The 23,061-nt window shown below is 36.0% G+C and overlaps 1 pseudogene; it reads left to right on the top strand.

Annotated features, from left to right (window-relative positions):
- The first annotated feature begins 9,656 nt into the window (after window positions 1-9,656).
- LOC120211019 lies at window positions 9,657-21,441 on the top strand (annotated as a pseudogene).
- Window positions 21,442-23,061: the final 1,620 nt, after the last annotated feature.

Raw genomic sequence — 23,061 nt, 5'->3', positions numbered from 1 at the left:
ATGATTAGCACCCTCACAACACCCAAAATTAGTACCTTTGTTTATTAATTAAATGTCTTTGCAGTAGAATTTACAAATTTGATTTTAATAATTAAAACATGAAAATACTAAATTTCCAGGTTACTATTACAAATACTAATATATTAAGTATTATAAGTGTAAATAATCCTATAATAATATTAAATATTAAAATTATAGGGATTAAATTGCAAAGTAACTAAATTAAAGGTCATAATTCGAAACATCATCAAATATAGGCACTAACATTGTAATTTAACCTTTATTACTAATCGGGATTAAAAAATAAATTATTAAAACCTAAGTGATTAAATCTGATATTTTACCCTAAATATATATATATATACACATGCTATTAAGACTAAAATAATAATAAAATAAAATCTGAAAACCGAATTGAAATGCACAAAAATCAATTTTAATGACTAAATTGAAATGTTACAAAACCAGAAGGATTACGCAAGGGGTTTTCCCATGTTTGAATTACACAGAAATCCCTCCCCCATAACAACGTCGTATGTGGGAGGGTATTTATACCCGATTCGGCCTTGAAGGGCCTCAACTTTCTCATTTTTCTCATTTGGCTTCTCCCTCTAAGAGAGAGAAGCTCTGACTTCTCTCTAACTCCCTTATCGGTGGGAGAGCCCACCACCATCGACCATCGTACGCCGGTACCGACAACCATCTCCGACCATCGTGAATGGTGGTCGTAAAACACCAAAATATCACGAATCAAAGCCCTCTCTCCCCTGAACCTAAACTAACATTGTTTTTAACCGAAAACTATCTTACCAAAGTAGATCTACAAATTTTTACCTTCGAAAAATCTTTTCTCCGTGACGTTTGTAGCTTCATATGACGGGCGAGGCTTCGAGGGTAAAACTCTTATTTTTCTCGGCTTTTCTCTATTTTTTGTTGGTTGTTGTGTATTTGATGTTTTCTTCCTGTTTTTTCCTTTGCATGTTCGACCCTATTTATAGGGCCCTTCGAATCACCGCTCGGACTAATTAATAGAGGGAACCCTAGTGAGTCACCAGAGTTACGGTGGTAACTCACCCTAGGGGCAGTGAGATGTGCGGTTGGTAGGCTGGGTGCATTAAATGCACCCAGATCTCTTGGATCCGGTGATGAGCTGGCGGCTACTGGTTGGGGCACATGGAGGCAGCGCCGGTGAGTTCATCATCAAGTTATGGTGGTGGCCGGAATAGCCCTAGGGTTGTAATGAAACCCTAGGGTTTCTGGAAACTCTATCTGGGCTGTTGGATCTCTCTTGATCCAACGGTTGTGATCTACGACGGCTGGAGCTAAGATGTGTGAAACCTTATCTGCATTTGGGCCTCTTGGGCCTACTGATTGGTCTGGGCCTATCTCAGGATGTTGGGTTATTCGAGTTTGGGCTTTAAAACAGACTCCAGATTATGGGTCTCACTTTGAAATATTAGGCTTGTAAAAAATTAATAATAATAATAATAATAATAATATATTATTATAAAAACTAAGACGAAAATGACTGTCGACACCCGTCACTGAACCACCTTCTCCTACCAATGGTGGTGTATACCGCCGCTCCCACCGAACTTAGAAGCAACCTAAGACCTCAACTAGGCCCTCAGATCACCCGAAATCGGTCACCGTCGAGCTTCTGGCACAACATCGGATCATCCACGCATACGCTTTCATCGGCATTTTTTTCTTGATTTTGGCTCAACATATATGGAATATTATCAATACATCATTATTAGTAGAAAAAATACGATAAGCGATTGAAAGTTTTTTTTACAGTTTTCATTCTTTGATTTCAAAATTTACTTGATAGATTTGGATTCTTTCACTGTTATCCAAACTAGCAAGAGAAAACTTTGAACGATAAAACTTTGATTTCAAATATCATTGATTTCAAATATCATTGATTTCCTTCATAGAAGATGGGTTCATCGGAGAACACGATAGGGAGAGGCGAAATGGAGAATGTACACGATCTCCAATCAATGGAAGAATGTACACGGTCCAATCGTTCATTTTCTTTCACCCGTTCTCGCCATCTCTATCTCTCACCACGTCGCGGCCACTGCCTCAAGCTGCTCTGCGACGGCGACTACCACGGAGTGGAGGCCTTTTTCGTTCTTCTTGTTCTTTCTGTTACTCTTTGATTCTAATTTAAATAATGGCTTAAATATTTTTGTTTTATTTCTTAAATGGGTTGAAATGAAGATTTTCAAAATTTTGGGGTTATTTAAAATTTTTGTGTTTTCTTTTTAAAAAAATATATATAATTTTATTTTTAATTTTAAATAAAAATTTTAAAATTACCAGATTATGACACATGTCACTTTACGGAGAAAACTAACGGTTCGTTACAACGTGACCCATTTTGAGTAATTAAATGAAACGTTAGGCACCAAACTGAAACGAAAAAAATATTAGACACTAAACTGAAAAAATGAACATACATTGGGCACCTTTTGTATATTAAAGTCATTTCAAAATATCCCATCAAATTCAACTAGGGATGGGTTTGGTTAAGGTTTCGGCCAATCCGACCTGACCCAAAAATTTTATCCCCTCCACCGATCCGACCTGAAAAATCTACACCCTCCATTCAACCTGACTTTTTGAGATAAAATCAGAACTCAACCCGACCAAAAATAATAATAAAAAATTATTTTTATTCAATAAAAATAGGTATTTAATTGATATATATATATATATATATATATATATATATGGGTATTATTGTAATAATCCCTAAATATATAAGGTAAAATTATATTTTTTTTGGATCGGGCCTGTTATTTTTCACCCTAAACACAGACCTGACCCGACCTGAACATAACCTTTATAAAAAAGTTGACCTGACTCGAACCCGAAATTTAAAAACAATCGACCTGATTGGGTCGAGTCGAGTTAAGTATTTTTCACTCTAAATTCGAACTCGACCCAAACATCACCTTTTAAAAAAATTAACCCGAGCCCGATTTTTTAAAAAAACCCGACCCAATTAGGTCGGATCGAATTAGATCCCGCCAGATTTGGTCCCATGCATGGTTTTCAGAACCGGACCGGTTAGCGAACCGGCCATGCTACCGGTTTATTGGTTCAACCGGTCGAACCGGTTCGACCGGTCGGAAGAACCGGACGACGTCATAATTATTTAAAAAATTAAATAAAAATACCAAAAATATTTAATAAAAAATAATTTTTTATATAACAATTCATATTCAAAGCAAGTTATAACATATATGAGTTAAAAACCATAAAATCAAGTGAAACAAAATGATTCAAATTAACTACAACATAATATTTAAGGTAAAACATATTAAATAATAAATATAATTATATAACTATAATTAAAAAATAAATTTGGGGCTAAAAAATCATAACAAAATGATATTGTTTGGTTTAATTTTTTTTAAACAATATCACATGGCTAAGAAACATAGAAGATTATCTCAACTAACTTCTATAAATAATAGAGGTAATTTGACATTCAAAATCATGGAGCATTTTGGTAAGCATTGAGTGAACTATTCTTTTACTTCAATCAAGCTCGAATTTTAGGCTTCAATCGAGCTTCTAATTTTTTTTTTTTGAGTTCAAGCCTTTTCGAGTTCAAGTTTCAATATTATATTTCGAGTTCGAGTTAAACTTCATAATTTTTAGCTCGTGAGTTTGAATCAAGTTGAGCTTACTTTGAATTTTTTCAAGTTCGAGTCGAGCTCAGCAATACTTGAGTTCGACTTGGCTCGTTTAACAAATGACGTCGTTTGATTTAATTTTAAAAAAAACAAAATTGGCGGTTTTTCCCAGTTTTTTCTGGTTTTCAGCCGATTCGGTTTGAGCGGTTCTGGTCGGTTCACTAATAATAGTTCAACCGGTCTAGATTGAACCGGACTAGACAACGATTCTCGGTTGAACCGATTAAACCTACCGGTCCGGTCTGATTTTCAAAACAATGGTCCTATGTCTATCCCTAAATTCAACCGACTTTTGCTAGTACAAATTAATTGTCCGTTTAATTATTTTAGGGTCCAAAACAAAAAGAAGAAGAAAAACCAAGTGCCGCTTGAGAGCCGTGATCCGCGCGGGCAAAAGCTAGGAAAGAGCTAAACCTCAAAAGGGGAAAAGTAATGAACAAAAAGCTTGATGAGCCATTGCATTGTTCAATAAGTCAAAGGGTAAACTATACATTTAGTATCTCAACTATTTGTTTTGTTTTGGTCACCAAATTATATTTTTAAAATCATACTTATCTTTTAATTTTAATTTTATTTTGGTCATTCTCTATTGAAAAATTAACGTTGATGTTAATATGTGACCATAAGATAATATCATGTCATAATTCAAATTAAAAATAAAAAAATATCATGTTAATAGTTTTGTTAATTTTTTAATAGTAAAGACCAAAATGAAACTAAAATATAATATTAGGTATGATTTTGAAAAAAAATAGTTGAGTGACCAAAACATAATAAAAGTGACAATTGAGATTAGGGGTGAGTGTTCGATCAAGTCGATTCGAGTAAAAAAAATCACATTATTCTAGTTGACAAGTCTTATTTTATAACTCAAATTTTATTTCAAATTTTTTGAGTCGAGTCGAGTTTATAAAATAGTTGAGTAACCAAAATATAACAAAAGTGATAGTTGGGATTAGGGGTGATTGTTCGATCGAGTTGTTAGAGTTTATGTTTAAATTTAATTGTAGATTTTTATAATATTATGATATTATTTGATTTCAATTTAAATAGATTTCTATAATCATATACAATACATATATATTTCTTCATATCTTTCATATGTGATATAAATATATCATATAAAATTGAGGGATTCGACTTAAACTTGAACAAAATTATAAGTCGAGTCAAGTTTTTTCGAGTTGAGTTGATTCAAAAAGATCAATTTTCAAGTTTGGTTGAGGTTTACTCCCCTAATTGATATACTAAACGTGTAATTTATCTTAAATTAAAAGAAGACCAGAGTTGAAACCAAAACTAAATAGAAGAAATTGGTGACGAAATAACGAGCAAAACCAGTACCTTCTCAGTGACAAAAAAAAAAGTAAATAATAAATGAGTTAACGACGTGGGAGAGGGAAAAAGCAGAAAATTATAAATATATAGTCACCTAAATAGGAGAAAATCGTAAAGAATGTGAATAAAGAGGTAAAGGCTTAAGGTTACCAATAAAAATTTGAGGTTGTTGATTAGAGATTAGAGTTTGAGATTTGGATTAGGATTAAGAATAATTTATGAGATTTTTAGGATCATGATAATACGAGTGAAGGTTTAGGGAGACCAATAAAGCTTTAGAGTTCTGATGATGAGACCTGTGAGGTACTCGGTGATTGGTGAGGGCTTGAAGTTGCCAATAAGAGATTGAGGTGGTTGGTCAGGATTTGGAGTTTGGGATTTAAGGAGTTTAGGGTGGTTTGTAAGGTTTTAAGACTGATAATACGAGTGAGGCCAATGAAAGTTTAGAATGGTCGGTAAGAGTTTATGGATATGATGGGGTGAAGTGATTAGTGAAGGCTTGGAGCTATCAAATAAGGGTTTGAGGCAGTCGATTAAGTTTGAAATTTGAATTGGGATTAGAGTTTAATTATTTTATTTTAATTTTATTATTTTAAATCTTATTTACATAATAAAAGTTAATAAAACAATTCATATAATAAAATATTTTATAATTTAATTGAAATAGGCGTAGTTTGAAAGTTCATGAACTATATAATTTACCAAAAAATTGGTGAGAAAGTTTGGGCATGAGATAAAGTGCAATTTTGGAGAGATACGAAGGGCGTTATTATATTAAAAACTCTCATTATTTTTTTTAAGAATAACCCTCTTAATAGATTTGTTAGAAGAATACTCCTAAAGTGCGCACGTATGACTAACTCGTGTCCTACCCAACGCGTAAACATGTCTCGCATTTCACAGGACGCGAGGTACATACACTTTTCATATTACCCAATTTAATATGATTATTTAATACATCGTGTTTCCCAAAACACAAGGTCCCCGAGATATTGAATAATCTCGAGAATTTTTTGCGAAAAGTATTCAATATACCTTGCGTTTTCCAAAGAGCGAGGTATTTAGTTTTTCCAGCAAACCACAAGGTGCTTATAGGCATGTTCGGGGGGCATGTTCGAGTAGTTAATCTCAATTTTTTTGTAATTTATAAGATTCTTTACGTAGTAGTGGAATTTATCTTTCAGTTGAGGCCAATATAGAGACATGTGAGATATCGTAAGCGGGTTAAAAATCGGGTTGAAAATGGTTCCAAAGCTTGTGTTGTGCTTGAAGGAAATGTCAAAAAGGTTAGGTAGGCATATTCGTGGGGGTTTTTCTGGTAGTTAATCTAAAAAATTGCATAATTTATAAGAGTACATGTGTAGTAATGTAACTTATTTTTCGATTGAGAGTCATATTGGCACATACAAGACATTGTAATCGGGGTAAAAATCGCATTGAAAATGGTTCTACAACTTTTTTTTTCACATGAAGAAGATGCTAACAAACTAATCAATATTAGGGCATGATCAATTAGTACATTTGTTCTTTGAGTTTGGGATTTCTACAAATACTACAAAGCTTCGGTTGTACGTTTCTTTCTCGATGGTCAACCAAATCTTCGTCATAGTAAATCCTTGTTGAGAGTGGGCGACCCTATTTTTTTGCATTGTAGTGTGAAATCTGGACGTATTGTAGGTTCATCATCAACCGCATTCGAATCCCTTTTGTTTCCAATCGGAGGAAACTCGTATCAATACACATTGAATACGGTTTCTAGTAAGTACACACGATCAACAAATTGCACGTAGTCAATCCGTATAGAAGAACAAACGGAAATGACATGCTAACACGGATATTTAAATGTTTGGAATACTCATCATTCGCATGTTCTATCACGTAGATTGACGATGTATGTGTTGTGATGTATGTCTTCGATTGGCCTGGAATATTCTGAAACACGAAATTGATTTTGTTTGCGAGAGACACATATCGCACTTATCGCGTTTGAATGTTACAGAAAGGTTTGCAATTTTTGATGGAGGTATGGGTTGATTTTGTGACCACCTACAATCCACTCAACTTCTTGTTTCCCAAGGTTATAAACATGGTTGAAAAACAATAATATGTCGCTTTGACAACGGAAGTGATAAGCAAATGGCGTGCTCCCTTCAGTGATGAATTGATTGCCTTGGCTAAGTTTGTTGTCATGTGACCATATCGTCTGCCCTCATCAAATGACCGAAGCCATTTTTCCCTAGGGATTTTAGCAAGGTAGTTGTAGCCTCCTGATTCTTGTGTCTCACTTCTTCAAATAGCTCGTTAACCTCACGTGTGAAATGTGAATGGCCTACCCATTGAAAATACAACAGTTAATTATAAATAATAAATGAAAAGATATCTAAATCCAAATAAATTGAAAAACATACCCATTCGAAGTACCATTACGCGTTCATCTTCGTTCTTAAATTTCTGTAAATAATTTGCAGCAATATGGCATAAACAAAATCGGTGATAAATATGGGGAGGCTTTCAAGACGGTCTCATGCGCTCGATTGTGTATCTGATACTTGAGCCTCTTTCAGAAATAAGACATATCCCACTAGGACGCTCTCGTGAAACATGTTATAGAACATATTTGTGCAAGTACTTAAAGAAGAATTCCCAAGAGTCTATATCTTCCTTTTCGACTATTGCGAATATGGTGGAAATTTTTTTCCTATGGCCATCATGTGCCATTACCAACAATATTATATGTTTGTATCTATCATACAATCAAGTGTCATCGATCTGAACTATCGATTTACAGTGTCAAAATAAATTAACACACTGTGAAAATGTCCAAAATAGTTTGTGAAATTGGCACACACCTTGTACGACATGGTCATTTTCGTACGCCAACACAATTTTCAATTTGACGACCGTGCCCAGTATGTATTTCTTTATTAGTTTTAGCCAAAACCGTAACTCTTTGTATGATTCTTTCTATTGGCCGTACACTTTTTGTTAAGCATGATACCTAGTGTACCATGCTTTATGGTAGTTAACAGTGTTGTCGTACTAAGATGTGATTAAAGCAATACAACTGAAAACTGTAATATGTGGATTTGCTTTGACCAGTGGTATGAAGGCATCATAAAGCACGTGTACATGTATAAGGTTATTCGTATTTTGTTATCCTCCATAGGTTGTTCAACATCTTCAAGCGTGATACACGAACCCTTCAATTATATTTATTGGACTTGTGGACGCATTCAGCCATGTACTTCTCCACATATGTTTTTTATAGTCAACGTAACCGAGTGACATATATTTTAGTTCTTAATTACAGCCACAACGAGTTCTTTTGTTATGAATATCAATCCAATAGAGCTCACCATCACCATGTTCGTTGTATTGATCAAGTTGTGGGGATTTCGCGAAGTCCATAACTTTTAAAGGTTCTATCTCAACTGTTATAAAGTGGAATGGTGGCTGATAATAAAAAGCATGAGGCATAACGCGTGGAATGTCATCATCAAACGCTCACTATGGCATGTCAAGGTCATTTGGTTCTTCATTATAGGGGCCCACCTCGTCACCATCTAGGTCGATCTCCCTTAATAGTTCTTCATCGGAAGTATCACCATCAAACTAGAATAGTTCAGCATTATTGACTATGGGGACAGCAAAAGACCACTCACGAATCGTACTGCGAAGATTAAAGTCGATAGCACCAACACAAGAATGTCTCGCCATAGATGTTGGCAAATCTTCGAATGGTTTAAACGCTTCATCTTCTTGCAACCACATTTCCTACTGAGAAGATTATGCACCCACACCACTGCTGTATGGATTGTACGCTCTAGGTTGCATATTCAAGTCAAAGTCCAAGCTAGCGATGCAAGAACACATAGACATCGAAGACGATGATGCACCAACATCATTACCCCAAGCAGTAACACTCAATAAGTTTATGTCATTACGTAAATTAGTTGTTAAACTATGGATATTAGGATCGAAGTCAAAATCAGCCTTTCTCCAATTTAAGACAACAGTAACATCATTATCATATGAGAATTTGCATATAGCTCAAGTGGCCCTCCTAATGAATATTGCATGTGGCAATCGATTATCATGTCCATATTAGCATCATCATCAATATTGCATATTGAGTACTTAGTGGTTCTAACGATGTCGGTAGTCGATACTTCAACGTGCTCAGTTTTTTCCCGCGACAATGTGGAACATCATTATTGACTTCGTTCATCAACTTCTTACGAGTTAATTTCTTCGACAAGGTTATTGTAACAATATGTGTGGACTGAAAGACAATCCCAAGATATTCATGATGCATCATTCTGCCATCATAGTATACCAAAGCAGTAAAGTTCCTCTCCTCGACATGTTCTGAAAATGTATACGATCATGCAAAGAGAATACCAAAATATGCACAAAATAACAATGCCTTCAAACTATGTAATAATCAAGAAGCATCAAATAAACTTACGAGTGAGATTAAGCCTACTGATCAATTTTCTTCTTTGCTTTAACCTTCTCTGTGTGGTTTGCTTCTTCACCACTATTTGCTTGAAATATGAATTAGAATGAAAGTCTCTTTTTTGAGTAGAATAACTTGTTGACGAGATGTGGAAGAGACTTGGGCGGCCTACAGATAATATTCCTGACGTGGCAAGAACATCACGTTTTGCAAAGCGCAAGTTCCAGATATTCTTGGCGTGGCAGCAGACGAGTTGCTCAAATATTCCTGACTTTCAGCAGTAGATATTCCCCACTATATTTACCTATTTAAATTCCTCTTGTTCAACGATACCAAACCAAATTATCTCCGCTAAATCTGCTCGAAAAACTTCTAGTTTAAAAACTGCATAGTTTAAAAAATGCATCCTCTTTTAGTTTCATTTGCATTTCTTTTGCATACTCCTCGAAACAATGTTGCATTTTTTTCCTTTGCATTTTGTACCCACGATACCAAGAACAATGTCAAGGCATCCTCTTCTTGTGGCATCTAGATTTCTGTTTGGGTCTTTCGAGAAACTTCTTCCTCTATGAATTAGGTCCAAACGAACACTCTTCGAGAAATGCTTCTAATCTTTTTACGTGGTGCTTAATACCGACTGCACAAAGAAAGAAGACGAAGTTTTCTTTTGCGTTTCTCTAGCGTGGCGGTATCCGTTTATTATAGAAGGCAACATCTATTTCTCATTTCGCATTCTGTGTGAAAAAAATTAAAATGTACAAATCGCATAAGTTATTTACATAAATCTTACCCTATTTACAATTTCCCATATATGTTCACATCATCTTCAATTGAAATAAAAGTTACAAAACTACGCTTGTAACCTCAAACATTTTCATAAATGTTTCATTTAACATCCCAGAAATTTTTATCAACCAATTTAATAATAATGTCATTAAAATTTGACAATAAAGACATCACGTTATATGAAAAGCGAGATTTATCTCGCATCATGTAGAACACAATTTCCTTTTGAACTGTTGGATTTTATTTGATTTAAAGCGTCACGCCTTTCCAATGTACCTTACATCCTGGGAAAAGGGAAGTCCATTAAATCCTTACTTCGAGACGGGTGCGAGGCTTGTTATAAATAGAGGCCCATTTTTTAAGGTTTCCTAAACCGATTTCAAAGCAAAATGCCAAAAAAATGTTTTTAATATTGTCGAATTCTCGAGAGATGTCTTAACAAAAATTCTACTTCATGTTGCTTCTAACTCCATCCTCGATTTCGTCAACCCACAGTTGAGTTGCAAGAGTTTTCTTTAAGCTGCCGATCAGGATTACATTTTCCAGAACGTTTCCATAACGATATTATCATAATGTCGTGGGATCAACACGAGAAGGTGGCTCACCAAAGATGCCTTCATGCTAACAATCTTGAAGCTTTATACAGAGAGAGCATGTTTAATTTTTTTAGTTGAGCAAATTCGGACTTCGACCTACATTGTTTGAAGCAAGCAGCCGATAGAGCTCATATTCTTGTCATATATGTCTATGACCTTATTCTAGTTTGTTTTAGTGGCAAATCGAGAGATGAAAGACTTCGAATTGTGAGAGCTCTTGATCTCACGAAAATAAAATTTCTGCCTCTTCGTCTGGAGAGGAATCATTTTTTTAATTTACAGTCGTGGTATCGTCACCACGTTGCCTTTCCAAAACAAATCGAAGACTACAGTTGTCCCAACAATTGTGCACATAATTCAGACCTCCAACGTTGGCACCGACATGATGACAATCTATGTACGTATTATGCTTCTTGTTTTTAGAACCATAAAGCAAGTAGGTTTTGTCAAGTTGTACATGTTTGTCATGTTCACTATTATTAGTGCCTATTTATATAACAATATACTTTTTAGAAATGTTATTGTCCTAAATATTACGTAATAAAAAAATATAACGTACAATTTTTATGTAACGTAGAGGTTATGTAATTTTTTAAATTAAATACTATTTAATAAAGAAATGATTAAATTTAACACTAAAATCAAAATTATTAAATTTAATTCAAAAAAGCACAAAATGCCTCACTTCTTGGAAGGCGTGAGGTACCTTGAATATCACTTGCGATAAATTTCTCGGGACGATTCAATTTCTCGGGAACCTCACTTTACGCGAAACACGAGATATTAAATACAAATATTAAAATTTTCCCTCTGAAAAGTTTGTCCAAGTAGAACGTGCCTTGCAGCTTGTAGAAGGTGAGGACTTGTCGCACGTCTCGTGGGATGCATGTTAGTTCTACATGTGCACTTTGGGATATTCTTCTAATAAATCTGTTAAAGGGGTTGTTCTTAAAAAAATGAGAGGTTTTAATATAATAACACCAATACAGAGTTTGTTTTCTAAAAGATACAAAGTTTCAAATCAACGACAGAACTTAACATTATTTTTTAGAGGGTCATTTAAAAAAATTGTATATATTAACTAAAATATTTAATAAAAGAAAATTTTATAAATTCTTAAAATTTATCAATTCACATAAAAAAATAAAAAAAAATAAAATCCATCTATTTTTTTATTTACAGATAATTTCACACAACTTACATATAACCATAAAATATATCAATTTAATTTTATGATAAATTCACATGACATACGATTTGAAGTCGTTTCTATGGTTATCAATTCTCTTGGCTGCTTATGCGACTCTACTATAAATAAAAGTATTCGAGACACACACATATTCTTTTTTTTTTTTAATAATGCTTTTACCTCCTGGTTATTCTAGGCTAGTTGGACAAGAGATGTTTTCTTATTCCGTCTATTCTAGAGTTTATTATTTCATGTTCGTCTGGTAATCGGAAATAGAGAATATGGCGGCACAAGTGAGGAAGCTAGGGTTCGGAAGAAAACATATTGAAAAGGATAATTAATATTTCATCCCTAAACTATTTTAAATTTATAAATAGACTAATAATTATTATTTTATCTAAAGTTCAGAAGTTCAAATAAAAATTAAACCTTTTAATTAATATGTCACATCATCAAGGCATTCAATATCCCAATGATCAAAATTTAATAAAACAATAACATAAATTACTAAAACTTAAGTTTTTTTAAATTTGGTGAGCTAAAATGTAAACATATGGAAGTAAGTGATCAATCCAATAATTTATCCTAATTAAATTATATATATATATATATAAAAGCGTATATATATATATTTTTAATTTTTTTGTGGGGACCATGACCCCCACAAGTCCCCGTTATCTTTCCCCATTGCTTCAAATAATCGATTAAAGAGAAAAAAGAGAGTAAAGAATATAAATGATTTCTACAATATATGATATTATTTTATTAAATCTTTCGATTATTAAGAGTTATAAAATAATTTTTTGATTATAGGACGACGTTTTATTGAGTCTCTTAACTATTAAAAGTTATAAAATAGTCACTTGATTATTTATATTTTTCAAGCTTGTCATTTTTCATTAAAAAGGACGATTATATAACCTAAACGTTAACCTAATGAGTGTGATATGATAAAATTATATTGAATGATGTCTATTAGCACCATTATTGTTTTAAAGTACCGTCTTGACAACATAATATTTTATGTACTAATTCGAAGACATAATATAAACAAATAATTGATCCATAAAATACAACTCAAACGATTATGAGATCATATTTTATAAGATTTTGGTCAATATATTAACATTTAATTAAGACGAATATGAAATATATTAATAATCAAATGATTATTTTATACCTTTTAATAATAGAATCAACAAAATAACTTCTAAGAAAAAAGAGATTATTTTATAAATTTTAATAATAATTCAAAACAAATTATATCGTACAATCGAAAGATCAATTGTGCTCACTCATAAAAAAATAGGAGTTCAAAAATAATGATAATGAAGGTAAGAATAGAGAGAAGTTGGCAGGCAGGGCGCAACTTCAGCGACTCTCATCTTCACACTCAGACAGCACATTTAGTAAACACACGTTAATCCCTCTTTCCGCCATGGTGTTAACCTTTGACCAGACAAATACTATACCAAACAATCAACTCCCGATGCCAACAAATTTGGAGAAACAGAGCCAACGCCCCCAAAAAAGCAAACATGGATTTGTCAAATTTAGCATATTGAAACAAAGAAAAAGAGTGTGCGTGGCCGTTTCAATCGCCACCTCCACTTCTCAAACAACTTCCGGTTGCCCGCTTTCCGATTACTTTAAGCTGTCGTGTTCTGCAGGTAAATTTTCGTTTTATCCTACGTTTTATTGTTTTTTCTCAACACCCATTTCTAGATCTTCACTTTTTTGTTTTGGATGGTCTGAAACCTTAATGATTTTTTTTAAAATTTATTGTAACATTGGAGAACTTATTCCCTTTTGATCTTGAAAAAGATGCAATGTAATTAATTTTCCACAATGCGTAGTTTAATGGTTTTAGATAGATGTAGAGGCACCCAAGTTTATGCTGTTAACAGCACCGGTGGTGGTGGTGGAGATGTGGGTGAAAAGCTCTTCCAACAACTTCAGGACCATCTTAGTGTTAATTCGAATCAACCTAAATCTATTCACAATTCCCGAGCTTCTAAAGTGACATTTGCTTTTGTAAATGAAACTCTTCTTCCTTATGGCCTCCCTGTCTCCAATCTCCTCGAGCCCCAGATAGAACCATGCCTAAACTTCGTTGATTTTATAGAAACTCTTGCTGATGTGTACCGTAGGATTGAGAGGTGTCCTCCAGTTGAGAAATCTGGAAAGTATATCGAGCAATTTGCGATTTTTAAGGGCTTAGCTGATCTGAAGATGTTACTTAGGACTCTTGAGTCGCCAGGCAGCATGCGGTTGTAGTGCATTCGAGGATTTTAGCATCATGGTTGAGGTATGAGAGGAGGGATGATGAGCTTGTTGGCACAAATTCAATGAATTGTTGTGGAAGAAACATCGAGTGCCCTAAGGCTGCCTTGATAGTTGGTTATAACCCGGAATTTATCAAGGGGAAATTCAGGATGAGGAATGTTCCACTTCCGATGGTTATGGAGATACGCCATTTTTCATTGGAGATGACGAGATTAGGTGTGTAAGGTCCAGTATTGCTTCATTATCAATACCTTTTAGGACAATGTTGTATGGTGGTTTCTGTGAGTCTAAAAGAGAGAAGATAAATTTTACCCTGAATGGTATATCAGTAGAGTGTATGAAAGCTGCTGAATTATATAGCAGGACCAGAAGACTAGATTCGTTTGATCCGCGGATTATTTTGGATCTTCTATCTTTCGCAAATAGGTTTTGTTCTGCTTGCGATTCTTATTTAGCATCTTTAGTTAATGATATGGAAGATGCACTATTGTTAATTGAGTATAGATTGGATGAAAATGCATATCTTCTTGTGGCAGCTTGCTTGCAGGTCTTTTTAAGAGAGCTCCCAAATTCAATGCACGTTCTTAATGTGATGAAATATTTTTGTGGTCCAGATGCGAAGGAAAGATTGGCTCTAGTGGGGCATGCTTCCTTTTTTCTATTTTTCTTCTTGAGCCAAATTGCAATGAAGATATAAAGGCGAACACTACTGTGATGCTTCTAGAGAGTTTGGCAGAGTGCACAACGGAAAGTTGGCAGAAACAACTTGCATATCACCAGTTAGGTGTTGTGATGCTCGAGAGAAAAGAGTACAAAGATGCTCAAAGTTGGTTTGAGATAGCTTGTGAGTCTGGTCATATATATTCAAAAGTGGGTGTAGCAAGAGCCAAGTACAAACGGGGCCACAGGTATTCAGCTTACAAGATTATTAACTCATCTCAGAATATAAGCCAGCTGGGTGGATGCATCAAGAACGTTCACTGTATCGTGATGGGAAGGAGAAAATGTCGGATCTAGTGATGGCTACAGAATTGGATCCAACACTTTCTTTTCCATACAAGTATCGAGCTGTTTCATTGTTGGAGAACAACAAGATTAGAGCTGCCATCTCAGAAATCAGTAAAATAATCAGTTTCAAGGTATCCCCTGACTGCCTTGAGTTACGCTCCTGGATTTCGATTGCCATGGAGGACTATGAAAGAGCTCTTAGAGATGCTCGGGAACTTTTGACTTTGGAACCAAATTACATGATGTTTTATGGGAAAATGCGTGGTGACCACTTGGTGGAGCTCCTGCATCCTTTTGTTCAACAGTGGAGTCAGGCTGATTGCTGGATGCAATTGTATGACCGCTGGTCTTCCATCGATGATCTTGGTTCCCTAGCTGTTGTACACCATATGTTGGCAAATGACCCTGGAAAGAGCCTTCTATGGTTCAGGCAGTATCTCCTTCTTTTAAGGTAACATGACAAACTCTTTCACTGGTCGAATAAAATGTCGTTTTGCTGTTTTTTTAATGGAAAGTTCTCTATAGATTCTTCTAATAGATTAAAATTTGTTTTTATCTCTATGGAAGAACTCACATTATTGCTTTGTAGTGAAGATCAACTACTTTATGCCCTTGCATTAATGACTTCATTTCCTTTTCAAACTTAGATCTAAGATTAACACTACGAACTTATGATAAGCCAAGCGATGTTTTCTTCTGTATTATTTTGAGATGTATCTGCCCATTTAAAGGCAGGGTGGGCTCTGTTTTAAGTGTTAACTACAGACAAGTTAAAGTAAAATTTACTTCACATTAAAATAAGTTCACTGTTGTGAGTTGAGAAAATGCCAGCCTGCTTGCCGTCAACGTGATACCATGTGGTATTATGAAAATTTGGTCCATCCACTACGTGCAGCCTAGTTACCACTATCAGATGAAAAGTAAAACAACCTCCATTCCGTTCTCTTCATAATGGTTCTTGGCCTCGATATTCTATGGTATATGTTTGAATTCCATTCCGCATTTGCTTCCTAGTATTAGTACAGTTTATTTTTTGAGGTAACGAGTCTTTCTTAATTATAACTTATGAGTGAATACTATTACATAACTTATATTTGACATTTAACGCTACTGTATCAAATGTATTGTACATGAAAGTTGCAATCATAGAACTTGCCATTTCTAACGATGGCTTGAGGCTGTTTCTCAATGGCATTTATTTTTTAATTCAAACATTGACAGAATACAATATTCTGTTCACCCTAATATTCTATCAGATCTAACTTTTAAGTGCTTGCTGCTACTGGATGCTGTAGGTTAAATTGTCAGAAGTCTGCATGCGTAGTCTACGATTGGCTAGAAACCATTCTACCTCGAAACATGAAAGGCTTGTCTATGAAGGATGGATATTGTATGTCTATGAAGGCTTGTCTAAAGCAGAGGAGTCAATCTCCGTCCAGAGTTCATTTGAAGCTTTCTTCCTTAAAGCATATGCTTTAGCAGATACTAGTCTTGATCAAGAGTCCTCGGCATATGTTATCCAACTTCTTCTGGATGATCTAAGATGCCCTTCGGATGGATTCGGAAAGGACAAGTGAGTATTTTTGGAACAATTTAATTCCATCTATATAATCCTAAAAAGACAAATCCTAGCTATATTAGGAAAATAAATTGGTTTTGTGTTCTAAGTGATTCCAAATTTTTGCAAGCCTTGAATAATTTAGGTAGTGTGTATGGAGACTGAAAAACTAGATCTTGCTGCCGATTGATAAATGACTGCATTGAACATTAAGCATACACGGGCACATCAGGGTCTAGCACGTGTATTTCATCTGTAAAATCAGCGTAAAGCTGCATATGATGAGATGACTAAGCTGATAGAGAAGTCACGGAACAATGCTTCAGCTTATGAGAAGCGTTCAGAATATTCTGACCGGGACATGGCAAAGAGTGATCTTGCTATGGCTACACGATTAGATCCCTTGAGGACATAACCATACAGATACAGAGCAGCAGGTAAATTCCTTGACCATGGTTGTGGCTACTTTTCCCCAACAATTTTGTTTGTAAAACCTTGGATTTTAGGCCAATTAGCCTTGTGGGAGGGCTATACAAAATTTTGTCAAAGGTCTTGGCTAGGAGGTTCAGTTTATGCATTAATGACATTATTAGTCCGTCCCAATTTGCTTTTATCCGAGGGAGGAGCATTCTGGACTGTTCCTTCATAGCGAATGAAGGAATCGACTTCTGGAGGAAGAAAGGGTTGAAGGGGGTGGTTTTTAAGGTGGATTTCAAGAGAGCATATGATTCAGTTGATTGGCTGATTTTGTTGAAAATTTTGGGGTAAATGGGGTTCGGCGAAAAATGGCGTTCTGGATGTTTCAGTGTATGTCAACTGCTTCAGTTTCTGTTTTACTGAATGGGACTCCTATTGAGAAAATTCATACAAAAAGAGGTCTTAGACAGGGATGTTCGTTATCACCCTTGTTGTTTAATTTGGGTGGTGAATTGCTTCATTTGATGTTAACTAAAGCAGTGGATTTGGGACTATTTTCGGGTTATGAGTTGGGAGCTCAAGATCGTTTATTCAAGCTCTCGCACCTACAATTTGCGGATGATCTTATTATCTTTTCAAAGGCTTCAATTCGGGATTTGAAGAATGTTAGAAGGGTGCTTTTGATTTACGAGCTATTGGTGGGGTTGAAGATTAATCTAGTCAAGAGCAAAATTTACGGAATCAATATTGAGGAGGATGTGTTGTTGACTGGTCTAAGGAAATTGGTTGTTCAGTGGGTAAGTTTCCAGCAGATTATTTAGGCCTGCCTCTGGGGTCTAGGAGAAATTCTGTTGCAATGTGGGAGCCAATAGTGCAGAATTTTCATAATAGGTTGTCGGGCTGGAAGGTGAATTCTCTAGCATTAGCAGGGAGGGTGGTGTTGATCAAATCTGTTTTGTGCTCTCTTCCAACTTATTTCCTTTATTTCCAATTCCAATTTCGGTGCTGCAGAAATTAAATTCTATAATGGCAGCATTTTTATGGGGGGGGTCGAATGATAAAAGAAACATACATTGGGTGAATTGGGGTTTGGTCAGCAAGCCGAGAAGGTTGGGGGGCCTAGGGATCCCGAACTTAGCTATTCTGAATAGAGCATTGTTGGGTAAATGGGTTTGAAAGTTTGCCTCTGAAAAGGATTCTTGGTGGAAGAGAGTAATCTGTTGTGTTAATAATTTGGACCCGAACTCCAAAAAGGTTGAGAGTTCTTTGACTGCTCGTGCCTCTTGGATTTGGAGAGGAGTGATCAATAACTTCTTTTCCAATGATGGATTTGGTGTCTGCATTAGGAGTAACTTGAGGTGGAAAACTGGAAATGGCCATTCTGTGGTATTTTGGAATGATGCTTGGTTGGGAGAAGTCCCCCTCAAAGATTTGTTCCCTGGATTGTACACTCTTTCGACGAATAAAGAGGGGAAAGTAGTGGAATTTAGGGAGAGTCATGCTGCAGGCTGGGTGTGGGATATTCAATTCAGAAGAAATCTGGTGGATTGGGAGGTTGACCAATGGTTGCATCTGATTTCTTTGCTGAATAACACCTCTTTGTCGCATGATGAGGAAGATTGTTGGATTTGGTTTGGGAATGGAGAGGGTTGTTTCTCTACTAATTCATGTATCAAGAGTTTCTTTGACTCGGATGGTATTGAGGGGAATCAGGAATTTTGGGACAGAAATGTTTGGGTAGGATAGCACCTCCCCGTGTTGAAACCTTTTTATGGCAAGTAGTTCATCTGAGAGTGGCGGTTAAGGAGGAATTGTTAAAGCGTGGAGTGGCTGGAATTGAAGATTCCTTATGTCTGTTGTGTGGCAGATTTGGTGAATCTGTTTCCCATCTTTTTCTGCATTGTGAGGTTTCTTGGGGACTGTGGGTCAGATTTTTGAAATTGTGGGATGTTGATTGGGTGATTCCTAATAAACCTTTAGATTGCATCACACAGTGGGACGAGCTTCTTTCGAACTCTATTATTTGGAAATACATTCCAAGGGCAGTCTTATGGACGGTTTGGAAAATTAGGAATGAAGTTATTTTTAAGAAAGGGAAGTTGGATGTGGTGTTGTTGTTCTTTATTGCTCGGTTTAGAATAGTTTCTTGGTTTGCTGCTAGTTTTGATTCGCAGATTCCTTTCGATTCCCTGGTGGGTGATCTAACACTTGCTGATTCAATGGTCAGTCACAAAGTAAGATCCAAGCCTTCGTGCTGGGTTCCTCCTCCAGTTGGGTTCATAGAGATTAATGTTGATGGAGCAATGGTGAAGGGGTGGAACAAAGGAGGTATAGGAGGCCTGATTAGGGACAGCAGTGGTAAGTTGATTCATTGGTTTGCTGAAAATGTTGGGGGAGGTCCCCGATTATGGCAGAACTTCTGGCGATTAAGAGGGGGTTGGGCTTGCTTATTTGATTTAGGTGGGGTTCGTAATCAGAGGATTATTTTAGAATCAGATTCTTCCAACGCGCTGAAGTGGATCAAAAATCCGGAATTAAGCACCCCTTTATTCCAATCATTGGTGAAGGAGATAGTTTCTACTATGGAAGGGTTGGACATTACGTTAAGGCTTATCTTGAGGGCTGCTAATTGGGAAGCGGACAGATTAGCTAAAGATGGTATAGGTTGATTTGCTGTCTTAGTATTTGGGGAGTTGGTGTGTATGTTTCACTTTGTTCCTGCAGATTTTGGTTCTCAGTCTTATGTTATTAGTGACTACGATGTCCAGCTGATAGTGGTTTTTAAGTCTTATGCTTTTTGGGAAGTTTTGTTTGTTGTAAGGGTTGGCTATGTACTATTCTTCTGTTTAATATAATTATAGGCGCTCTTTTCCTCCTTTCAATGCCCTTCATGTTACTTTCATAACATGGAGGGTAAAAAAAAGGGGGTTTTTTACGAGGCCTCATCTTCTATCAAAAAAATGAGTGAAATTATTTTCCTTCTCTTTGTTCAAGCCAAGTCATGTGAGTGGCAAAAAATTACCGAGGTGAATTTGTTATTTGTCTTCTCATACACTAAAACATGAGGGAAAATAATACTCCTACCAAACATAGCATTAGTTAATTCTAGATAAGTTTGAAGGTTGAGAAAACAAATATTCCCATGGTTTTACATCTTTCTTACCTTCTTTTAAGCACTTCTTTTCCATCAGCTCAGCAGCTCATTTTTACATTCCTATATATTTGGTCATATTGAAGCCTTGATATTTAATGTTTGGGAGTTACATTTGTTTCATGTGTTGTATTTTCAGTTTTCTTATTGGCATAAAAGCATAGAGTTCTCAGTTCTCAGATCTCTGATTATATAGCATTTGGAAAAAGGACATCCGTTTTGATATGAGATGGTTTCATGTGTTAAATTATATCAATATAATGTTATTCGTCGTCATCTATCCTTTAAAATGGAAAGACAAAAAAGAATTATTTAATAAAATTAAGAAGTTGGTTCCTTTTCTTCTGCTATGTTTAATCCGTAAGAAATTCAAACGATAATTACTTGTTATTTGTTCTCAATCCTGAATGCTGAGGCTATATTGGCATATGGGGCTAACTTTTTTCAGCCTCTAACATGAAGTTTCTCTCTTTTTCAGTACTAATGGATTATCACAAAGAAAATGAAGCAATTGCAGAGCTCACAAAACCACTAGTTTTCAAGCCAGACCTGCAGCTACTACATCTTCGAATATGTCTGCTGTTAGAGACTGTTAAGCAGCCCTATGTCTTGATCCCAACCATGCCGATACTCTCGAACTATATAATAATTATAGTCTGTGAGCAGAAGACAAAAAGTAAGAAAGAATCCACATAATCATCTCCTCTCTTCATCGACCTCTGTGGAGAACCTGATTTTTTTCCCACCCGTTTCTCTTTCGAGTATTTTCATTTTATTACAAGGAAGGGGCACCATAATTGTTGGATAGTAGGTCCCTGGGAAATTCAGAAGCACTGCCATGGAGATATGGAACCTAGGAGGAAAGAAAAAGGATAGTGTCTGATGTGATAGAAAAGGATAAAAGGTGAAATTAATGGACAAAGTAGCTTGTAAATTTATGTCCTCTTTGTTGCAAGCTTGCTATATATCTTTTTGAACAGGTTTTATTCTTTACTTTTCACACATGTAAAGAGTCAAAGAGCAATTAAACTCGAAAACCATCAACATCAAAGGGATCATAAAAAGAAATTTGCACTTTCTCTTCCCAAAGCTATCAACTTTGGTCGTTCAACGTTCTGCCACATGGTTCTTGGATGATTCCAGGCTTCCAGCAAATGAAAACTTCATACTTCAGCCCTTTTCCATCCAACCTGTGACCCTTGTAAAGTGAAAATATCGGTTTTTTAATACACTGCACGAGATCCCCATAGTTTTCAGTTGCTTCACAATTATTTCATACAACCACACCTTTATCATCTCTTCATTCATGCGATCATATGCATCTCAAGGTCCACACCTACTCCGACGAATTCTTCTCTTCCAGAACGATATTTCTCATTATGGGATGAGGAATGAATGCAGCAATGGAGAGGAAACGGCCCAGGAAGCTCAACTTAAATGCGCCGCTCTTATCGACGAGGCGACCGCCCGGTGGTTACATTAGTGATGAAGCTTCTTGCCTGAATTCTGTTGCGGGATGGAAAGATTCGAGTGATGGGATTCCGTTCTGCTGGGAACAGGCTCCCGGAAAGCCCAAGAACTCGGAGAGAAGTAGCAACGTAGATGAGGCCGAAACGCCTCGTCCGAAACCCCCACCGTGCAGATGGCGTCCACCGAAAGAAGAAACTAATAGGAACTACGATCACAATCATGACCACCATGACGAAGGTTGTGATGTGGATGACTACGACGATGTATTCTCTGATGCCGTCGAAGTTTTGTCACTAACGGAAGCAATAGACATTGTTGAGAAAACAGAGAAGCTCCATGGATCAACAAAGAGCTTAGGGCCAACTGACTTGGATGGCTTGAACTTAGCCATGAGTTTAAAGCACAGTGATTGTCCATCTCCAAGTTTCATGATCGAACGCTTTCTTCCAGACGCCATTGAATTGGCTGCATCATCCGCGCTAAACATGTCCAAAACAAAGCTTCCCTACCTCTGCAATTATTCCGATCAGTCACCGTGTGTTTCCCAATCGGTAATAAAGCGACCACCACTGTCTTCCCCAAAGGGTTGTGGGCTCGAGATGTTGCTGCCATGGCGGATGAAGCACAAGCTTTGTAGTGTAAGAAATCCAGTCAAGGAAAAGCCAACAAATATTGTACAACCAAAAGCTAGTGCAAAGCAGAAGAAGTTAGTTTCATCAATTGTAGAGGCTTCTTCAGAATGGAGATGTAAATAATAGAGGTTAGCTTTTGCTATGTATAGAAATGTAGTGCATGAAAAGAAATGATTAGATGTACTCTCGGGATCTCATCTCATCTGTACTATTTTTCTTTTTGTTCTGAATAAATCTGATTGTTTCCAAAATCATTTAAGGGTAATCCATTTGAAGTATTCATTCATTCAACCTCGTAGAAAAGAAGGGTTGACAAATAATTTGATTGTAAAAACAAAGGATGTGGTAAAAGAAGACGGTTTCAATGGCATTGAATCCATGGAATTTGGTTCTGCAAAAATTAAGGCACAGCAAGTAGAGTTTAAAGAAGCCGTTGATGCCGTGGAATCATCAGGAAC

The sequence above is a fragment of the Hibiscus syriacus genome, unplaced genomic scaffold (genome assembly GCF_006381635.1).
Source record: "Hibiscus syriacus cultivar Baekdansim isolate YM2019G1 unplaced genomic scaffold, ASM638163v2 tig00109957_pilon, whole genome shotgun sequence".
Classification (NCBI taxonomy): Eukaryota; Viridiplantae; Streptophyta; class Magnoliopsida; order Malvales; family Malvaceae; genus Hibiscus; species Hibiscus syriacus.
The sequence above is the reverse complement of the archived record's forward strand: the minus strand, read 5'-3'. Positions and strand labels throughout refer to the sequence as shown.